This window comes from Ursus maritimus, unplaced genomic scaffold (genome assembly GCF_017311325.1).
Source record: "Ursus maritimus isolate PB19 unplaced genomic scaffold, ASM1731132v1 scaffold_27, whole genome shotgun sequence".
NCBI classification, from domain to species: Eukaryota; Metazoa; Chordata; class Mammalia; order Carnivora; family Ursidae; genus Ursus; species Ursus maritimus.
The window spans coordinates 33,478,271-33,497,698 of NW_024425230.1; the positions used below are offsets into that span (position 1 = coordinate 33,478,271).

The 19,428-nt window shown below is 55.9% G+C and overlaps 1 long non-coding RNA gene across 2 annotated transcripts; it reads left to right on the forward strand.

Annotated features, from left to right (window-relative positions):
• The first annotated feature begins 10,233 nt into the window (after positions 1-10,233).
• On the forward strand, positions 10,234-17,186 carry LOC103679031. 2 transcript variants are annotated; one of them, XR_572808.2, is made up of 6 exons: positions 10,234-10,425; positions 11,881-11,998; positions 12,297-12,771; positions 13,008-13,135; positions 14,201-14,311; positions 15,986-17,186. It is a non-coding gene; the product is annotated as an uncharacterized LOC103679031 (long non-coding RNA). The 2 variants fall into 2 exon arrangements; XR_005838134.1 differs by having other exon boundaries at positions 11,881-12,771.
• The last annotated feature ends 2,242 nt before the right edge of the window (positions 17,187-19,428 follow it).

Consider the following 19,428-nt stretch of genomic DNA (forward strand, 5'->3'; position numbering starts at 1 on the left):
CCCAGCCAGCAAGTGTGAGAAAAGCGACTTGCTGTCCCCACGCTGGGGTTTGTGTCTTTTCTGCTTGAGTCTCAGAGCGGCAGCTTGTGTGGTTGGAAAGAGTGCTGGACTGGGAGTCAGGAGACCCGGATAACCATGACGGCTCTGCTGTCTCCCTTGGGCAGGGCCCCAGGCCTCTCAGAGTTTCCTCAAAGCCCCTTCCTGCTCCAAGTTCATGGACTGGCCGGAGCAAAGTCTTTTAACCATAATCGCAGCGGACCTCTGGGTATCAGGCCCTGTGCAAAGCGCTGGATGGCATTCTCTCACTTACTCATCGTAATACCTGACAAGAGGGAATTACTACTGTCCCATTTTACGGAGAAGGACATTGAGGTACAGACAGATGAAGTAGAAAAAAGCCCAACATCACAACTAGTAAGTGTCCCAACAGTCGAACCCAGGCATCACGGGACAGATGAAATGTATCTAAGTCCGTGAGGCTCCTCCCACCGAGGGGTGGGACCACAGCAGATGCCCCCACCCCTTGAACCTGGGCTCGCTATGATGGGTACAACGTGGCAGGAGGAATGTTGGTTGTGCAAGTTCTGCAGCCCCGCCTTCCAGAGCCTCACCGCTTCCACTCTGGCCCCGGGAGATGCTGCCCGGAGACTGAGGGCCCATCCCGCTGGAGGACGAGCGGGCGCGTGGAGGGGGGGCGGGTAGCAAGGCACTCCAGCCAACAGCCGGCACCAGACGTCCCAGGGAGGCCACAGGGGACCTTCCAGTCCTGCAGATCCTGCAGCCGCCCCTCCAGCAGAGTGCGGCCCAGTGAGCGAGCCCGGAGAAACCAGCGCGGGCGTTGCCCCACCCGCCTGTAGAAGCTTTGGGAAAATAGCGTGGCTTGTTATGCGGCAGCAGCTAAGGGATACACGATCTTACATCTTACTCCAGAGCCGCACTCTGGATATTGTCGGCGTATCTCACAAGAAGCAAGTCAGAGTTGGGGGTAAGGGTGTGGTCTCTGGAGGCAGACCCAGATCTCTGGGTTCAAATCTCAGATCTACCTTTTACCGGCTGGGTGACCTCAGGCAAGTCACTTGACCTCTTTGTGCCTCAGTTTCTCGCTCTGTAAAATGGGAGTGGTAATCATACTGTAGCTACCTTCCTAGGTTGTTGGGATGATTGAATGAGTTACCAGAAATATATGTGAAGTGTCTAGAAGAGTGCCTGGCACAGAGCATTCACTGCTGTTGTCCTGAGAGAAAGGCAATTTCCAGGCTTCCGAGCAATCGGGGTCACTTACACAGGGAGGGTTCCCGGGGACTGTGGCAGGAGTCCTGCCCATATGCTGCCTCTGATATCCTCAGTCCCTCTGAGAAAGAGATTGAGCCAGAACCCCAGAGGGAGCATCTGGGTGAATGAGCCCCCTAGAGTTGTAGGGCATGGAGACTGACATAGTGGGCCTAGAGGTAGATGCTGTTTGTCCTATTTTTCCCAGAGGAGGGAACTGAGACCCAGAGAGAGAACTAGCCCTTAGCCAGCCTCCTCATTCCCGGTCCAGGGCTTACCCTTCAAGCCCACACAGCCTGCTCGTCCTGGTCTGAGGCAGTGATGGGTGTCCTACGTAGAGCCCACTCCCCAGCCTCGAGAGCAGGGCAGATGCAGCCCTTTGGGGTTCGCTGAAGCAGCCTTCCTCCTCCGGGTGGAATAAGGGCAATGAGCCAGGCAGGACCAGCCCATCTTCTGGGGTCTCCTGCACCCAGAAACCCAGAGGAAGGAGGATGGGCCAGATTCCAGCAAGAAGCAGAGCCCCAACGCTCATCTTTCAAAGCGGGGCTATTCTGTCCTTCGATCTCTCTCCCGCTCCATTTTTCTCTCTCCTTGGTCCTGTGCTCCTTCACCCAGCATCTCCTCTCCTTCCATCTCCAGGAGGAGAATCCTCTCCCTTTCCTTTTTCAGTGGGCTGAGCACCAGGCAAGGGAGAATCAAAACCGAAGATTTCCTGGACACTCAACATGTGTGACACCTTGATAGGTGTCAGATCTGGGACTTGAATCCAGGCCCCCCCGACTCCAGAACCATGGCTACTTGCCCCACAGCACCCGGCGTCCCCCAGGGGAGGCTGAGGGCCCACGTGGAAACTCCAGTGTGGGAACAGCCGAGTGGAAACTGCATTAATGAAAGGAGAGACTGAACGGGGCCGGGCCCCCAGGGCTGGTTCCTCATCAGCCTGAGCCCCAGAAGGAGCCGGGGAGAGATGTTCCCAGCATCCTCAGCAGCTAATTACCGGCTTCACTTTTTCCTTTCCCTCCTTGGATGTTTCCGATGCCATCATCAAGTGCTCCCAGAGCAGCCCGCGGAGCACGGCTGCTCCTCTGAGCTGGCAGGGTGGGGGCGCGGGGGCTGAAAGGGAGCAGCTGCCTGGGAGGCCACCCCCAGGGGGCAGGACCCCCGTCAGCTCCACATGTGGCTGACTCCAGGGTCCCTGATCAGGATCTGTTGAATTAATAAATCGAGCACTGCTAGGTGCTGGCTTCTGAGCTCGGATGTTCCTGTCCCTGACTCAGACATCCTTGGGAATCATCACCGTCATCCCCACGCGTGCCTTCCCTGTGCTAGATGGCTGCTGTGTGTGGTCCCAATTCCCAACCGCATCGACCCCCGAGAGGACTCTCGGGGGGTGGGGGCACCCTCACCCTCACCGTGTCATCCAGCCCTGAGGGCACAACGGATGCCCAAAGAGCTAAGTGAGTTCCCCGGGGAAGTAGTAGGTGGCCGGAGGCTGTGCCAGGCCAGCAGGTCCCTCGGGCACTGGAGCCCGTGCTCTTCAGCACAGTGCTCTGGGGACCGGAGGGAAAAACAGGCTGGGAGGGTGATCACGGTCTCCAGAGAGAGGAGCTGCCGAGCCCTCAGTCCTGCCGTACCCGACCGACACCACCGACCCCTCCTAGCCCTGGGAGGTAGGCTGCCTCCCCTCCCAACCCCGCCCATCCTCACGGCTGCTCCTTGCCCCCTCCCAGCCCGCCCGCTGCCCATCCGAAGGCCCGAGCGGTGCTGGTGAGAGTCCAGTCACCTCCTGACCACTGAGCACCGTGGAGGGAACCTCTCTGGGCAAGCCCAATCAAGCCTGCAGCAGGAGACTTTCCAGCCCACTGGCGCTCTTGCCCCCTTCCCTCTCTCACTTCCCTGAGCCCCCACCTCCCCTGCCACCCCCACTCCACCCCTGCCTTTCCCTTCCCCTCTGTCTCTGCTTTCCCCTTCCTCGCCCTGAAATGGAAAGGACACAGCCCTTGGGGGATGGGAGGCTCAGGGACCAATGTCAGGTCCCCACTCCGTGGCTAGGTGACCTTGGACAAGCCACTTGGTGCCCAGGGCTCTGGTTCCTCACCCTCAGCTAACAAACCCCACAGCCGAGTGGGGTGTTGGGGTGGGGGCGGGGCCCTCTAACGTGCCCACACTGTGCCTGGGTCTCCTTAGAAACCACTCTGCCTACTTTCCCCCTGAAAGCCTCCCCCACGGGCCTGAGTGGAGGTGGAGGTAGAAAGAGGTTCACCCAGAAGGCTGGATCTTTTTTATGTGAGAAAAAGGTGATTCGGAGAGGTGAAGGTGCTTGCCTAAATGCCCCAAGGCTAGTAAGAATTTCGGGGAGGGGGCATTCTTTCCCAGGTTTATGCAAATGTAAAACCTGCCTTCTTCCATCATTCATTCAACATATGCACCCTTGAGCGCCTACTGTGCGCCAGGCACCTTTCAGAGGATTAGCAAGACATGTGAAGGCCACGCCCCCCTCTCCCAGGTGACGGGGGGTGGCGTCAAGGGCAGAGGAGATGGTAGATGGGAAAACACCTGCTAGTAGTTAAAGGCTGGACATGCCCACCCATCCTCCATAGCAACCCCACTGCTCCACCAGACAGGGGGGCCTGGATGGACAGACAGGCCTGAAGTTGCTGGCAGACCACGACCAGAACAATGGACTACCCAGGTCCCACCTCAACCTGCACCTTGCAGGCCCAGGGACTCATTCCTCTGAGAAGAAGCCTGCCTCTCCCCAGGTCTCTGGTCCTGCTGGTCTTGGCCTACAGAAGCCCTGCACAGAGACAGAGCCATCAGCAGAAGGCTGCCAGGGCAGGGCCAGCGCCAGGAGGAAGCCCGGAGCGTGTGCCAATGCTGGGAGCAAGATGGGAGGTTATTTTTAGAGGCAGCCTGATGGGGTAGCCGTCTGTCCCCCTGCACGGTGACAGGGAGATGCCCTCTGGAGAAGGAGAGGAGCTCTGTGATCCAACATTCAGCCTCTTCTGGCCTCGCTGGAGCCTGGGCACAGCCCACCTCCTCCAGGGAGACATCCCTGGTTCCTGCAACCTGCCAAAGACCCCTTATTTTCAATTGGTTATAAAAGGAAGCGGGCGAGGGCAAGAGAGGTACTATTGGGTACTGACCTGCCTGTGCCATGTGCCTTCTGCACGTCCCCTCATTTAAGCCCCCCGGGACTCCTGAGAGGAGAGCGTTCCTCATTCTCATTTTACAGATGCAAAAACTGACACTCAGAGAGGCTAAGTGACTTGCTCGGGGTCACACAGCTTGTCAGTGGCAAAGCTGGAATTTGAACTCAGGTCTGCAGGATGCTAAACCCCGCCCTCTTTCCACTTCCAGTGGCTTTTGGAGACCTATCCTCCTCCTGATTTCTGGATGTGCCTCTGGTCACCTCCTTGCCTTCATTCCTCCCTGTGACCTTCAGGCCTGACCTTGTACTGGACTTTAGAGGCTTGCACATGAGTCAGCCCTGGCACATGGCTCTCACTGTAGGTAACGAACCTTCGTTATTAGGCGTCTACTGTCTATCAGGCACTCAGCTCTGTGAATCCCCTGGGGATTAATCATCGGGGTGCTCCTTACGCTCAGCTCACTATTTTTCTATTTAATCTTCATGATGACCCTGGGCAGTAGGTGTCATTATCTCCATTTCACAGATAAGGCGAACAAGGCTGCAGAGATTCGCTGTCATGTGCCCGGGGCTTTGAGCTCACATGGTCGGGGTTCCTCTTACACCTGCATTAGCCGTGGAAATGTTTCCTGCTTCATTCCTAGGAAGTGCCTTCCCGTTGTAAGAGTGCCCTGGGCCTGAAGGAGCCTCAGAGATTCCCTCTGGCTCGATACCCATATCCCTCATTATATACTGGCCTGGAGGCAGGCAACAGTTGTTTCATTGTGTCCATTTTGCAGATGAGAAAGGCAAGGCCCTTTCTGCATGTTGCACACTGTCAAAGACAGGTTTGAGAGGCTTCCACCTGTACCCTGTCTGCCCTGAGCTTTAAGCAGATGCCCTGGCCCTGAGCCTGAGCCATCTAGGACACAGTCACAAAGTTGGGGGGGGGGATCCTCTTAGCCCTCCTGTGCTCTTGATCTCACAGGAAGCCAGAGACCCGGGGTGATTCAGAAGCTCCAGCATCAGGAACGGATATAGGTTTTGTAATGCACAGAAAGCAAGCATTTCATCAGGACCCAAGTGCAGTGGAAGGCTCAGCTGAGAGCCAGGCCGGGGGGAGGGGGGGAGGTGCAGCCGGAAGGGTGGGTACAGGGAGCCACGAGCCGAGGGGTCTGTCCCTCTGACACCCTGTGGGGCCCGGGCGCCAGCGGCTGGGGTGCTTGCCCTCTCCGGGTCTCCTTCCGATCTGTAGAATGGGGGTGGGTCACTAGCTGTTCTCTCAAGTTTCTACTTACCTCTGTAAAGTGGTAAATGAGGCCTGCCATCCCACTGAAGGAACAAAGGGACACCAGGGACCAGGCAGCCATGTTGGAACCTTCAGGAAAATGGCTGGAGGTCTGCATCACCCAGAGGCTGGGGGGAGCAGTCCAGGGGCCTCTGGGCTCCGGCAGGAGCAGGGGTGAGCCACCTGCAGAAAAAACACCCCTCTTGGCTCCCCTGGGAAGGCTGCTGGTGGACCAGTACAGGGGCCTGACAGGTGAGGGGCAGTCGCTGAAGGCGACCCACAAAGTCGCCTCCCACCGCAGAGCCAGTGGCACAGGGAGGCTGCCGTGAGCGTGGCTCTGTTAGCCTTCTGTGGCTGCTTTAACAAGTTACCACAAGGCACAAACTGGGTTCTCTCCCAGTTCTGGAGTCCGGAAGTCCAAAATCAAGTTGTCAGCAGGGCCACGCTCCCTCTGAAGACTGAGAGGCACTCTGGGCCTTGCCCCCGCCAGCTCCTGGGGGCTCCAGGAGGCCCTGACTTGCGGCCACAGCCCTCCAGTCTCGGCCTCTGTCATCCCATGGCCCTCTCCTCTCTGTCACGTGTCCCCTGTGTGTCTCTCCTAAGGACACTTGTTCCTGGAGCTGCGGCCCACTAAGAGAGCCCGGGAGGATCTCCTATCTCAAGATCCTTCACTTAATAACATCTGCGAGGACCCTTTCCTCCATGTAAGGAAACAGTCCCAGTTTCTGGCTATTAGGACATGGACATCTTTTTGGGGGGTCACCATTCAACCCATGATAGCAGGATCTTGGGAGCTCAGGGCCAAGGCTCCACGCTCACTGGCTCTTGGAGTCTGAGAGGTATTGGCAGGTCAGCCCAACTAGCTGGACAGTCCCAAGCAAGGTGCCGCCTGCTCGGTCCCCGCTGAGGCCGAAGGCTGAGGGTAGGGACACTCCGGGAGTGAAAGAGGCCTTTCTGCAAAGGTGCTTCGAGCTCTGGGGGGGCAGCAGCTGCCTGCAAGCCTGCCTTCCAGCTCAAAGACAAATGAGCCAGCTAATTCAGCTCCATCAACCGGAATGACCAAGCCTGAAGGGTACTTAGGGCAATCCTGTTCTACCCAGGGCCTAGGAAGACAGCACAGGGAACCAGGTGGAGGCCCCGCAGGAGGGTTCAGGCACAGCGGCCGGACACGTGGTGGAATCTCCCAGCACAGCTCAGACACACTCCGGGGGCACCACGTTCTTTCCAGGGCTAGCGCAGGCCCCAGAGCCCCGCTTTGGCTGATCTGTGTCCATTTGAGACACATGATGTCATGATCAGAGCCCATGCCAAGCATGCGTTCAGATCTGGGATCTTGAAAATACGTCAGTGAAGACATAAGGCCCTTCTTGCTCCAGATCAGAGATGAGCTCTTGGCCCATCGGCCAATTTACTGAGTGCTGCGGGCTGGCTCGGGAAGGGACGGCGTGGGGGAAGAGAGGCACAGGACGCTGTCCCAGGGGTCGGGGAGATGCAGACTGCATAGAAATTGTGCACACAAACAGAAATAACAGTGTGGCCTGGGGGTGGGGATCAGGGGACAAGGGTGTGAGCAAGAAAATATTCTGGGTGCTTGGGGACAATTGGAAGGGGGTTTGCATAAGGGGATCAGCTGTGGGGCTATAAGACTAGAAGCAGGTGTTCTGGGATCCCAGGAAACACCCCATCCCAAAGCTTGGGAGTAACAGCACCGGGCTGGATTTCAGGGAGATCCGGCCAGAGGCCACGAAGGGGATGGATTGGGGGGCAAGAGAGAACAGGGCAAGGAGACAAGTGGGGGGCTGTTGCCCAGACTCCAGAGAGATAATGAAAGCTTGAACAGGGTGCCGGCTCTGGGGCTGGAGGAACGAGGATGTGAGAGGGAGGGAGGGAGGACACAGCCCCTCCATGCCCAGTGCCCTCCACGAACCCCATCTTCCCAGCTGCCCGCCACAATGGGACGACGGTGCTCAAGAAATGTCACGAGCTCCCAACACGGCAAAAGGAACTTCCATGACAGGGACAGGATTTCAGAATGAGAAAGGAAGCGGATTCACAATAAAGCTATTTGCTCTGTGGTGATGCCAGTCATGGCAATGTCTTGTTGCCAAACTTGGAGTTTGTGACGGCGAGCTAAAAATAATGGGGTGCAGTGTCCTGCCGTGATTATGTCATCACCAACAGAGGTCAGGGAGTGTGCGTCGTGCTCTCCAATTAATTGACCGTGACATTTTTAACTCAAGCCGCGGGAGTGTGTGCGTGGAAGCGGTGTCAGGGTTCTTCTTCCCATTCTACAGATGGAGAAATAAAGCTCGTGGATATGAACTCATAAAGCCCAGGAGGGACATGAACCCAGCCTGTCCCACGGGGCCTCTTCCCACGCCCTCACCCCCAGGAAGAGGAAGGGGCCGGCCCTGGGTGAGTAATGCCCACTGACAGGAGGCAGGCGCGGGCGGGGCTCCAGCCGGGATGGAGGCCAGCTCCTGGAGGCCGGAGCCTCCCCAGCAGGCAGCCAAGGGAAGGCCATTCCTTTCGCGCTTGGCCAGGCTGTCCCTCCCACCCCCGGGAGCCCTGATTGAGCGCGGCACTTTCAGAGCAGTGAAGGATGAAAATGGGAAAGGAGGAGAAGGAGCAGATGGGGAAGGAGGGAGCATCTTGCCCAGAGGGAAGACAGCACCCTATTTAGGCCAGACTGAGGACAGCTATCACTGCGCTACCTTTTAGCTCTTTAATCAAATGCCTTACGAATGGGTTCGCCCGGATGTCAAAAATCCAATCGGATATATTTATTGGCCTGACAACCAATTTTCTGCGACGTATCATCAGGGACTGATGGCCCATTGGCAGCAGCAGGAGAGCTGGTGATAATGGAGCTGGGAGAGGCATTCTCGCCCTCAATATTGCCTCAGGCTGTCACGGGGAAGGACAGGAGCCTGAGCCCAGGGAGGCAGACACACCGATGGGTGGACAGGACATGCCGTGAGCCTTGGATCCCCGCACGGTGGGGAAGGTGCTGGCTGGAAGGGAGAGACCGGGGCATCTCTGGTTGGCCAGTCACCGTCTGCATGGACTGAGGCCCTGCCCCTGCCTGATCTGGGCCCCCTCGGGGTGTCGCCAGTGCCTTCCAGAAAATGGGGGAGCCAGACCCTGGCAGGGCTGATGTGAGGACCAGGCATAGACAGTACCTGCTCGGGAGCCACTTCGTGCCCTGCCAATGAGAGCACAGCTCCAGTCCGTGGGGAGCTTCCCGAGGGTGGGGGAGACGGAATTAAAGGGTCGGAGGGGACCACAGATGCTCTCCCATTTCATGCTTTTCCCGCTGGCATTCAGAGCCTCAGAGTCCCCAGGACACACTCCCCCCGCCCCCAGGAGTTACTAAAAAGCGAAGAAGCAGGCCCACAGCCCCCAATTCAACCACAGCAATGCCATTTATATCTTTTATGTCTCTTATGTGTTGGGCTCCTGGGTAAGAGTCCGTTTGTGCAAAGGGTTGTCTTCCTTTAAAAAGAAGTTTGAAAAGCACTGATTTAGTCCAGTCCTCTCACTTGACTTACAGGGAAACTAAAGGCAAGAGTGATAAAGGGACTCCAAGGCAGGCTTGGAGGGCTGCTCGGAGGAGGTGACATGCACCTTGAGCCTTGAAGGATAAACAGAATTTCCCTTGCGCTGAGAGGCAATGAGAGGAGGAAGAAACACTACATTGCCTCATGCTGGTTCCCACTTCGGCGCCTTTGCTCAGGGGCCCATCACATGGAGGGCCCTGTCTTCCATTCACCCGGTGCCTCACTTGCTCACTTGGCCCCTCCTTGGACAACCAGCTCATGCCACCTCCTCCACAAAGTCTCCCCATCCAGAACGAATGGTCCCAACACCCTTGCTCTTGTAACAGAGCGTTTGTGGGACAAGTTAGCTCATCCGTAATTCTGCCCCGCCCTGCGCCCAAGGTCAATGGTGCCAACGCCATCCAGCCAAAGACCGAGGAACACACTTGTATGTGGACAAAGGCGGGTGTATGACCCGTTGCAGCAAGGGAGAATGCACACCTCAGAGGACGGTGGGCACCCTCCGTGAGAGGGTATAGGAATGAGTCCAGGATTTGAGCTGTGGCTAGGTGCTTCGGGGAGGACTCAAGGAAACAGAGCTCTGTTCTGGGATTCACGCAGTCAGGAAGCAGGGATGAGGGGGCAGGGGGCTCTGTGACTGAGTGTCCTCATGGATCGCATCTGGTAGGGAAGACTAAAGCAAAGCTCAAGCTATGATCGCTAAAGAAACAGTAGCCCCTGATAGCAGCCAGGCTAGGGGGCTGGTTGGTAATTTTTGTGGTTTGGACACTGTTCTTGTTTTTGTCTGCGTTCAGACACCATTATGGAGGGGTCTTGTTTTCGTCTTGCTTGTGGCCTGCTGTTTATGTTCTGGGAAGTGTTTACGTTCCACAGGGGACCACTGCAGCCCGGCTTGGGTGCAGAGCCAGCTCTGGCTGTCAGGCGCTGTCTGCGTCCTCCAGGGGCGGGACTGACTCTTGCGACTTCCTGCCTCTCCAGCGCCGAGCCCCGGGGCCTGGCACACGGCAGGCGCTCAGCATTCGGTCCCGCGTGGTCCAAGAGCTTGGGTGTGCAGGGTGGAGTCGAGGGACCAGCATGGCTGAAGCCAAGGACAGGGGGAAGGTGCAGCTGGAGGTCAGGAGCAGGCCTCTGATGCCAACTAATGAAATGAGGCAGCAGAGGCGCCTGGGCTCTGGAAGGTATGAAGTACGGCGTGGGGGAGGGGGGAGCGGGGGGCGGTGGTGTGTGTGTGTGTGAAGGATTAGACTTATCTCCTGCGCCTTCGTCCCTGGACATTGGCCTGGAGGCTCGCAAGCTGTTCGGCAATCTTGCCAGCCCCCAGAGACCGGAAGGAGAGAAAGCACAGGTCGGCAGAAGCTGGAGAGGCCCATCCTGGTGGGCAGGCCAGTGAGGAGTGCCGTGTATCCCGAGGACGCCCCTGACCTTTCCCCGCACAATACGGACAGACCTGCGGAGCCTGGCTGCATCCTTCTCCTTTAAAACAAGAAATGGAAGCATTACTCACCACCCCGGCCATTTATCATGGTCTGGGGACATTAATTTGACAGTGTGTCATTTTCCATTTGGTTTGGGCCCGGTGGAGGCTGCCCTCGAAACACCTTCAATTAAATGCAGCTAATAACACAGAGCTATTTTGAGCCAGGAGGGCCCTCCCCCCGCCCTCCCCCCCAGAGCTCTGGTGGGTGTGTGCTGGGGCGGGGGGACTGCTGCAGGGACACTGCAGTTCATGGTGATCCCAGTGATGTCATTGTTGCCCACAAATCTGGACCCTGCCCCACTGCGGGCAGGTACAGCGCAGATAGGCCAGCGACAGTAGGGAGAAAAAGTACCTGGGCTCCTGGATGACAAGATTCCAGAGGCAGCCAGTCTGTAGCCTGGATGTTGGAAGCCTATGGCTCTTGCCCGGCACGGAGAGAGCCTCTTTTGCAGTCCAGCAGACTTGGAGGTGGATGCCAGCTGTTCTACTTCCTGCTGTGTGACTTTAGGCAAATCCCCTGACCTCTCTGAGCCTCGGTTTTCTTACCTGTAAAATGGAGACAAGATTTAGTTCCTCTTTCGTGGAGTCCTATGATGATTCGTATTGTGTTATGAACACCAACATGGTATGCATGAGGCTTCTTAATTCTTCGGAAATAACTTGTAATAACCTTTTCAGGTTCCTAATTTAAAATTTGGGGGAAATGTCCTCATTTCCGACCCCACCACTCGGGACTTCTTCAGTAAGACACAGAAAGTGGCAGCAGACTGCAGGGAAAGCAGGTGATCTCCAGAGAAACATAATCTGGGCTCCAAGCCCAGCTCGGCCACCAACCTGCTGTGTGATTTGGGACAAGTTTAAGCTCCCTGTGCCTCAGTTTCCTAATCTAGAACACGAGGACAATCATGCTAGCCCTCCTGGGGTTGTGGCGAGGGTGACATGACATGACACAGAAAGTCGCTCGCAGCTACAGCTCTGCTTACTCGTTCCTTGCCCGGGGCCCCGGGGCCAGACTGCTTAGCGCTCATGCGAGTGGTTCCCACACGTGAGAGAGGTGCTGAGCATGGGATAGGAGCACTCTCATTTTAATCCTCAAAATGCTATGAGGTCGGGACTACCAGCAGCGTGAACAATAGGACACGCGTTGTTTTTGCAGGCCAGAAGGGGTTGGCCAGCAGCAATTTCCTCCGTTCCCCCGACACCTTCCATTCTACTGATGAGGCAGCCGAGGCTCCGGGATGCCCGCGTGCTCAGCCCAGGCCCACCTGCCCGCGGTGAGCTGAGATGGGCCCCTGACAGTGGACATGGATGCTGTCTGCTTAGCCGGGCTCGATGGGGAAACAGAGAGGGTCCATGAGAAGCCCCCAGGGTCTGGAAATAAAAGCCAAGCACCACGTTCTGCTCTCACAGGACAATCCCCAGCTCAATCTTGCTGGAGCTAGAGCCAGTTTCTACACGTCTAGAAAGGGTCAGGGTCCAAGTGAGGCTTAGGGTTGACATAGCAAGTCCTAAGGGTTGCTAGGCTGTGTGGGGGGCCCAGGACCTAAACTTCCCATGCTGATGCCTTGCCAGCCTCCCAGATGGAAGGCCCCAAGCACGGATGAGCCGAGAGCTGCAATTCGCTGCACGTCCAGCCACCAACGGGCTCCCTGCAAAGTGTGACATTGATTCGACGGCTATTGTCCTAGTCCCTCCATTGTGCTGTGCTGGGGAAAAGCCCACAGCCCGCCTTGGGCCACCACTGACATCCTGTTTGTCGCAGATGAGATGTTGACAAATGCTAGCCATGATTCAGTCTCACCCGATTGACAGGGAAGCCTCTTGGTCTGGGCAGCCTGGGCTCTCTTCCAGGAAGGCCCTGCGGCTGACCTGCTCCGTGGCCATGGGCCAGACCCTTTCCCTCTCTGGGCTCTGTCTCCTCATCTGTAAAATGAGGCCTGACGCAAGGACCTGGCCCGTTCCTCTCTCCGAGAAGGTCTGCAGATTTCGGAAGGAACCCTCCTACTGTACAAAAACACCTGTGTTCCTGGCGGAATGAGGCCAAGTGGTAAGATTCTCCCGTTTACAAGTTACTGACGTCCAGGCTGGTTTCGACTCATGCTATTTTTTCAAAAATTATTTTTAAAAAATTATTTTCCCTTTACCTGAACTCCACCCCCTCCCCAACCCAGTGTAAGACTAAGGAAGAAAACGAAGTAATCTACATTCCTTTCTTCCTTCCCCGACATTGTTTTCGTTAACTGGTCATGAACGTTTCTCAGCAAGAATGAATGTCTTTGTCAGTCTCCGCAGAGTCGCCGGAACTCGGTGTCGGGGAAGCCTGCGGGAAACCTAAAGCTTCGACAAGTTCTGCACAGACATAGAAGACCAGACAGGTGGTTACGACAGCCGGCCCTTTCCCTCGCCCACAGGTGAAACTGGTACAAACATTCTGGCAATTTGGCAAAACTGATCAGGGTTTTTCAAAAGATTTGTATCCTTTGGAATATAGCCTAAGGAAACAGTCCAAAGAGCAGAAAAAGCCATATGCACAAAGGTGCTTCGTATGTGCAAAACTGGAGCAAAGGGAATGTCCGTAATAAGGGATAGTAGGGTCAGGAAGTCACCCCATATCTTCTGGATGGAATATAAAATATTATACAGCAATTACAAAAGATGTCCATAAAACTCACAGTCACATGGAAAAATATATATGTTGTATGTGTAGGAAAAAACCAGATTTAAATAAGAGCAAGATTCTAATCCCGGGGAGCCTGGTGGCGCAGTCGTTAAGCGTCTGCCTTCGGCTCAGGGCGTGATCCCGGCGTTCTGGGATCGAGCCCCACATCAGGCTCCTCTGCTGGGAGCCTGCTTCTTCCTCTCCCACTCCCCCTGCTTGTGTTCCCTCTCTCGCTGGCTGTCTCTCTGTCAAATAAATAAAATCTTAAAAAAAAAAAAAAGATTCTAATCCCGTTCAGCATGGCAGACTGACACCCTTTGGCTTTCTCTCACTCCCAGCCTCTCGTTAAAGTGACAGTAAAGGGAGGGGGGATGTGTAAAAATCCAAGTTCAAAGCGGTTTGTGACACCAGGAGATACGAGATTTCAACAAGTATCTGGACTCTGTGAAGCAGAGGGACAAGTGGTGATGACTCAGCAAAGGGGGAAAAGCTGCACACTCCAGAGCTTGCAGCAGGAGGGCCGATGAGACGAGAAAGTCCCGGCTGAGGTGCAGGGAGGGGGTGGTACGAGTGGTTGAGAGTCCCCATCTGGAGCTGTCGCACTCGCAGGGCCCCCTCCCGCCCTGCCCAGCATCCACACGGTGCCAGATCTCAGCGGAACTGGAGAAGGTAACGGGACCTCGTCCGCAACATGCGGAGAGGGCCATTATTCCCAACGCGGAGCTCTATACTCGGCCTGACTCTACATCACGTGTGACGATGGAACAAATACATTTCGGACATGCAGAAAATTAACCTCTCTTGCACCTTTTCGTAGCAAGTGACTAGAGCACGCGTGCCAGCCGAACAAGAGAATGAACCAAGAAATGGGAACATGGGAGGACAAAGCAAGCAGGGGGTCCCACCGAAGAAAGTGGCACAATTTCAGGTAACTACTGTGTGAGGGTGCAGAGCCCCCAGGGAGGCCCAGACGGCAGCCGGTCCAAACAGGAGGGGAGGGTAGGAGGGGCGTGGAGATGAAATTTGTGTGCCGTCTCAAACTTTAGCAGAAGTATTGATAGATATTCAGTAACCCCCGCGGAGCACAGATACCCGAGCAACTGAGAAAGCCAAGAGAGGAGCGCCAAGGAAAACACGGTGGTGTCCAAAAGGGGAAAGGCGATCATCGGACCTGGCTTGAGTCATGGGGAAAGGGTATTTTCAGAGCTGGGTAATGGAAGCACCCACCAACTGTGGGCTATGCCACAGCAGCAGAGCGGTAGAAGGAGAAATGGGGAGGAAAGCTTGTAAAGTAGCCAAAGTCTCAATGACCAGAAGGAGAAGTCAGTAGATAATGAAAAGAGAGAGAGAGAGTGAGAGAGAGAGCAAGCTGCCTAGCAAATTATTTAGAAGTGTATGGAGATAAATAATAGAAGCAGGACCTAAGGGAGCTGAGATTGCTTCCCCTCGGGAGTGGGGGAGGAATGAGGAGCCAGCGTTTTGCACATGAAGCCTTTTAGTGTTACTCGATTTCCCAGAACTATGTGCAGAGATTACTCTGGAAAAAAGGGAAAAAAGAGATTATTTTTCAAAACTGGTTGATCATGGCTGCCATGCGTGGTTCTTGAAGCTGGGCTGACCCAGTCCCCTACCAGACCCTAAAGGCAAATGGCAGAGCCCATGGGAAATGTCGGCTAGTTCCCAAGAGGACGGCTCCCTGTTGGTTCCCAACCTGCCCATCCCACTTCCTGCCCCAGAACCCCCAGCTCCATACAGGCCGATGGGGGTTTTCTGCCTCCGCCTTTCTGTGGACTTAGAGGTGTTCTTGGTTGGTGGGACTCGGCCCTTGTATGAAGGTTTCCCTCCACTTCCTCCCTCCGTTCTCATGGCCTGGGGTGAGGCTCCCGGAAGCCACGTCTCCTGCCCACTGGCCACAGCAGATTAGAGCAAGGAGACCACCTGACCCGGGCAGAGCCAATCCGATTCTCCCTGGGAAATCCGTAATTGAGACGGAGAGACAGCCAGACAGCTGGACTGCTTTCTTGAGTAGCGGAAATGTAAATGGAGGAGCTGTGGGCTGGAAGGTTTCCAACTCCACGGGCATGAAGGGCAGACAGTCAGTCTGGAGAAAGAGAAAGACAGAAAGGGCCAGACTAGCAGAGGAAGCCGACTCACGAGACCACGGAATCTCGAGTGGAAAGATGGGCCAAGCGAGAGGCTGGGTCCTGGAATGGCTCCCCCTAAGGCCTTGAATTCTTCACGCTTCTTGGCTGCCTTAGCAGAAGGCCCCCTTTTCGGACAAAAAGAGTTTGAGTCGGTTCCCTTCACTTACGACCAAAAGGATCGCCCTTAAGGAAAAACCAAACCAGCCCATCTCCCTACACACTGCATGGGGGGGCCTATGAGGAGAAGATATTTGATTTTTTTTTTTTAATTCTCTAGCATCCATTTCCCTCCCTCAGCAGCCCCCAACTTCCTCTGGGAGGAGTACCTCCCCTCGCAAAATACAGTCTCGGTTTATAGTAAACACAGGAGGCTTATGTTTCCCTGGGAGGGGGAAGGGGAGGGGGCCCCAGAGGCTCCTTTCGCTGGATCCTTCCTCACCCCGCCCTGGTTTCACCAGGGATGGACCCTAGCCAATGAGACTTTCTCCTGGGACTCTGAATCCTGAGCAGAGGCAAGGAAGGACACAGGGTTGGAGTTCATTCAGCGGACGAACCGTGGCCAGCCTGGAGGACAAGCCAGCCTCGGCCCCTGAGGTGTTCTGGGGCCCCCCTGCTTCCTGTCAGTTAGTTCCTGGCTCAGTGTCAGCCCTCTTCCATCCCGTGGTCTCCCCCACATTCGTCCACCAAGCTCCCTCTTTTGTTGAAGTCAGTCCAATCTGTCTTCTGTTGCGTGCAACCCGAGAACCCAGACCAACCCTGGGAAGAGGGCCCGAGCAGACGCCGGACGGATGTGGGTGGCCCTGGAGAGTCCTGTGGCCTCCCCTCATCTGTGGGGACAGCTGGAGCCATCCCCTCACGGTCACCAGGGGCGTGCGAGGCAGCCTTGTCTGGTTGGGCCAGCAGCGGAGGCTGGAAACAGAGGCAGAGAGTGACCCGCGGTCCCCAGCCGCTGGGCAGGCGGACTCCCAGACTGGAGCTCTGGAAACGTCGCTGGCGGGGCCTGGAGTTAGAGGTTTACTGTGTCCTGTGTGATCGTGCCCCCATTTTCGTACCAGGCTGGGGTGGCCTTCACGTGAAAGAACGAGGGAGTTGGCTGCAAGATTATACAGTGGAAAAAAGAGTGGTGGGAAATGAGCGGTTTTTGTTTTTCTCCTTTTTGTTCTAAGAATTCCATGTCCCCTTTCCTATCCTGTAGTGCCATCCCTGTGACCACTCCCCGGACCCCCACCCCATCTCAGCCGCCCGCGCTAGCGACTGAGTGTGGGTCCTTCTGTGTTTACGCGCACACTAGTATGATCCGATTCAGATCCAGGTCTACACACGCACCCGTACACGCAGACACAGAGGCAGGTGGCTTTTGCCACTTTTTTACAAAAGGCGGATCGTGTCATACACGCTTTTCTGCATCTCGCTTTTCCCTCTTAACTGCCCCCCCCACCCCAAGTCTGATGCTGACTAGTTCTTTTTATTGGCTGTATACTAGTCCATGGTGTATGTCACTGTGTATGCAGCTACCCTCCTGGCTGACGGGCGCTCACTACGTTCTGCGTGTTTGCTCACACGGGCACCATTCGAATAACGCTGCAACAGGGGTGCCTGCGTGGTTCAGTCGGTTAAGGGTCCAACCCTTGATTTGGCTCAAGTCTTGATCTCAGGGTCCTGAGATCGAGCCCTGGGTTGGGCTCCATGCTCAGCAGGGTGTCTGCTTGAGATTCTCTCCCTCTGCCCCTCCCCCCACTCAAGCTCGTGTGGGCTCTCTCTCTCTCTCTCCCAAATAAATAAATAAATCTTTTAAAAAATAATGCTTCTACAGACATCTGTGTACTTAATTTTTACCTAATGGAGCTTTTATGTTTGTGGGCTTTTTATTTTCCCTGGAGTATGACCGCTGAGTTGAAGAGTGTATTCATTTTTTTTTTTTAATAGATGTCACCAGATTGCTTTCCACAAAGGTTACACCCTTTCCCCTTCCCCCAAAACATAAGAGACTATGCTTTTCTCACGTTCCTCTAAGACTGGCAGGGCGTGTTTTAAAACATTCTCTGGGGTGAGATTTGGGTATTGGGACTGTGGCTACTTTTTCCTTCTCTACGTTCTTCAAATTTTATCTTCCAACGTCCTTCTCCTGTAAAAGGCGGAAAGTTGGGATGGTTCTATTTGAACCCCCCCCCAGCCCCGGTCCCTCCCGTGCTGATCTCCAGGCAAGATGCTCAGCAGCCTGCACACGCTGGGGGGCTCACCCTTCAGCCGCTCCCCAAGAGCAGGCTCCCAAGCGCCAGCTACCCTTGGGCCCACATGGACCTGTCATCCCATTCCAGCAAGGCCGGGACCCCCAAGGCCCGGGCACGTATCCACATCACCGAGGTTACCTGCATGGATGGCACAAGGGTGTGGTGGGGGGAAACTTCCAGAATCCAAAGCAGACCAATTGGGGTGGGATCCTATTGACTGGCTGTGCTCTGTCCGTTCACCGAACATCTCGGAACCCCAGCTTCCTTGTGTTTAAAACGGGGTGGGGGGGGACAAAGCAACCGTACCACAGGTTGTTAAGAGCCAAGTGGGTGATCTTCATAAATGCTTAGAACGACATCTGGCACCTAGTATGCACACGATGGTTTGTTACGTAAATAATGTCTGCCTCATAATGTCGCCGAGAGAGAACGTGCAGCAAGATGCTTTTCTCAGCACACACTTGTTGAAAATCTGCGATGTAAAGGGTAGGCCCCGAGCCAAGCGCCCACTGAGCTCGACGCCCTCCCGGGCTCTCCCTTCGCCCCGTGCCTCCGGCCGGCCCCGTTCTCACAGGGCACTGCGGGGGCATCTCACCTTGCGGGACCAGCCTCGTGAGCTGTACTCACAAAGACCTGCATCCGGGGCTTTGCCCCTAAGGCCCTACTGACACCATCTTGAAGTTCTTGAACCTCGCCCCCCCCATACGACGTACCGGGTCTGCCTAGCACGGGGCCTACGTGAAGTGAGCCCTCCATAAATACAAATGAAGCACATCAAATAATAAATAAGACCCTGCTTCTGCCTTCGAGGGGCTCACAGCCTCATCAGGAAGACGGGCTGAGGTTCACTAAGACCTCCATGCAGCGGTTACAGGCCTGGCATGGAGTCGGACAAGCCTGGGCTCGGATCCCAGAGTAGAATGCTGGACAAGTGACCTCACCTCGGGGCACCTCAGTCTCCTCAGCTGTAAACTGGACCTGGACTACCAGCCCGTCCTGGAAGGCCGGCTCTGAGGTGCGGGAGAGGAAGCGGGGGGTTGGGGAGTAGTATCCTGCTGCCTGCTGGTTTGGAGCTGGACTCCGGCAACAGGGTCGCTGCCTCTGGGGTTCACGAAAGGCCCCATTGCCCAGCCCTTGGATCTCCCAACCTAGTCCTGGCGTCCCTCCATCATTCCTGGGTGTCCATGCCTGGGGACTCGGATGTGGGTCCCCATACACTGAAATAGTGGGGTTCCTTGGCTGCGGGGGAACAGCCTGCCTATACACCAGAGCTTGACTGACATAATGAGGTCACGTGATGTTGTAGACATGTCCTTAGAGGGACCACAGGGCAGTGTTAGCAAATCCTCAGTTCCAGGAAGTCCCCTGATGTGACACCTGGCCTGGTCTTCCCACGCTTCTCTCCTGGGACTGCATCCCTGCCCGTGCTCCGAGGCACTGCTACCTTTTCCCATCTGTTCTGCAGTCCTCCCTCGACCCTGCAGCCAGCCCTTCCCCACATGGCTCCCCCGGCACATGGCATTGCTCCCTGGGGCAGAGACCGGGGGGGGGGGGTAGGGGCAAGGGATCTGCCCTCGCCAACTTCATTTGGGCCGGGGTGGAAAGCAGTGGGGCTCTCAAGTGATTTCCAACCTTTCAAACACCTACTGGGAGGCCGCCGTTGACCTGAA